The sequence below is a fragment of the Leptinotarsa decemlineata genome, unplaced genomic scaffold (assembly GCF_025532065.1).
Source record: "Leptinotarsa decemlineata unplaced genomic scaffold, Ldec_3_MD MMD2_tig00003192_RagTag_RagTag, whole genome shotgun sequence".
NCBI lineage: Eukaryota > Metazoa > Arthropoda > Insecta > Coleoptera > Chrysomelidae > Leptinotarsa > Leptinotarsa decemlineata.
This window is the reverse complement of record NW_027412582.1, coordinates 69,119-71,692: the sequence shown is the minus strand read 5'-3', so window position 1 is coordinate 71,692 and position 2,574 is coordinate 69,119. Positions and strand designations below refer to the sequence as shown.

The following is a 2,574-nucleotide window of genomic DNA, read 5'->3' as shown; positions in this document are numbered from 1 at the left end:
AATTATTATTGGCTTATCGAAAAATGATATCATTCCATATGATTCGATCATATCACAGAGCATTAGTGTGTTAATATTTCTCATTAAGCTATCAATGTTGAAATCTCCGCATATGAATACATTTTTCTAGATTTCAGTTATTTTCGCCAGTAAACGGGACAGTTGAATAAAAAACAAATTCAAATTGCTACTGGACGATCTATAAAGACAATTATAGCACTATAACTCAATGAAATAAGATATTTGGGATAATATTTGATGTGATTCTTTCGTTTACCACCCACATCAAAACCACCATCAATAAAGTTCTTTTCCAACAGTGAATTCCACCAGATTGTTTACCTACCCTATATTCTTCTTATTATAATGTACATATAAATAATATTGCCTCCAAATCTGACCTCACAGTTGGAGAATATGATTATTCGGATATAATTGATATTGTGAATCTTCACACTCTTTCTTTTCATAAAACAAATAACGATATCATTATCTTATCTAAATTTAAACAGTTTTGCAGCATAATTCAATAGATAACCAGCTAGGATGATAGTTTAAAATTTATATCATTTATATTTCACATATTTACATTGATGTATGTCTACATTTAAACATACACTAAGGTTAAGTTAGTATGGCTAAATGCGCTGGCCAAAGGCCAAGAAAACATAGAGAGAGACAGATAGGTTAAGTTAGATTTAAGATAATACTGTGTTGTAATATTTTTTATTTCTGACCGGGATATTATAAGCTTATATCGTCATAGTTACGCTATCAATAAAGAAGGTCATAACTCCCTTGGGACATTATAGATTTTATAATTCCCTCTACCTTTCACAAGTAAAAATAAATAGAAATGAAAACTGAACCATATTTTATTTATTCACGTCATTACAAATAATAAATGTACAATTTTGAAATGTTCCCTGAAAATTACTTCCGCCACTGGAAACAATTTCTTCTTTTGTATGGCTGGAGCTTCTGTTCACTACAGTCGAGGTACCTGCCTCTTCTGATGACAAAGTAGACAACATACGCGCCGTTTTATTTCTCAATTCGATGCTATCCTCCAAATACCCCTCCGCCACCGTGGAACTTTTCCAACCTCCGTGTCTTTTTAAGTTAGTCATAGTTGCTCCTGCATTGGCTAGAGCAGTAGCAGAAGTGCGACGAAGGCAATGTCCCGTATAGGAAGATGAGTTTGGCAATCCTAAATACATTGCGATTTTGCTGGGGATTTTCCCAAACATGTTTTTTCCAATTGGCTGAGATGTACATTTATTTTGTCGGAAGCTCAAAAAAAATCGTTCAATACCTTTAGGACGCAAAGAGATATAAAGTCTTAATAAAGGCAAAGCGGAGAACTCTTTTTCATCCACAACTGTAAATTTCTTCGATACACCAGTTTTACTTTCCGGTACGTTCACTACCATAACGGAATCCCGGTCCTCTATATCCGATATCTTCATATTCAAAAGTTCCTGACTTCTGCATCCTCCAAAATAACCCATAATCAAAACAACCTATAACAAAAAAAAGGAAATGAATACACACAAAAAGGAAAATAAGAAAAAAATTACCTTATGCAATAAATGAATATCATTAGGAGCGTCCTTTAGGAATCTGATAACATCTTTAGGAGATAAAACAGCAGACTTTTTCGGCTTATAACTCTTACTCTTCCGTTTCAAAAAAGCCTGTAGTTCATTGAACTTGGTGATATCTCGTTTCTCATGTATAGTCACCATCGAAATTAGCATTGATCATTTAGTCCATAAAGAATTCGGACTATACTTTTCTTACTGAAACGAATAAACACAATTACTACCAAATCTACCGAAAAACATAGAAAATTCCTTACCAGTTCTTGAAAATATGCCAGAAATAAAGTTTCAGTGACATCTTTTGGCATAACATTTTTCCGTGTCAGCCAGTCCAGATATATCTTGTATTCTTTTTGGTATACGGCTTCACTTTTCGATGGAATTAATGATTCTCTTGCTTGTTCAGCTTTTTTCAAAATATCCTCCATTATATTTGGGGTAGAAAACACGTTTTCACCGCAAACACAGCTTGATAACAAAGTTCTGTTTATAAACAAGTAACATAGCAACAACCTAGCAACAAAAAACTCTACTATAATCAACGGTACCTGATTCAAATATACCGGGAAGGTAATGAATTGGTACATTTTTCCGTTTCAAAAATGAACAAAATTTTATTGAAATCGGTCAGAAATAAAATTATCTATGTACCACGGGAATTAATGAGCCTTAATAACCTCAGGCAATTGCTGTCCCTCGGGCCAGAGGCCCTCGGGACGCAAACTTTGCCATCGGTAATTAAGGCCCTCCTAATTCCCTTGATACATAAATAACTATTCCTCGTGAGGATCACCCGTATACATAAATGAATAGATAAATAAAACAAAAACAAAGTTTGATTGATAGCTTTTTTTCAGCAGATATATTGAGACGATCAAATCAACCAGGAAAAAAGAAGCCATGTACACCGTTGCTGAAATAAAACCATAGATTCGATTCCAGAACAAGTCAGTATGCGCTGTGATAGAGA

At 34.0% G+C, this 2,574-nt stretch overlaps 1 long non-coding RNA gene across 1 annotated transcript; it reads right to left on the bottom strand.

Moving 5' to 3' along the window:
- Window positions 1-857: 857 nt before the first annotated feature.
- Window positions 858-2,372, bottom strand: LOC141483208 (uncharacterized). Its single transcript, XR_012465960.1, has 2 exons — window positions 1,862-2,372; window positions 858-1,802 (listed from the first exon to the last, which is right to left on the bottom strand). It is a non-coding gene; the product is annotated as an uncharacterized lncRNA (long non-coding RNA).
- Between the last annotated feature and the right edge of the window lie 202 nt (window positions 2,373-2,574).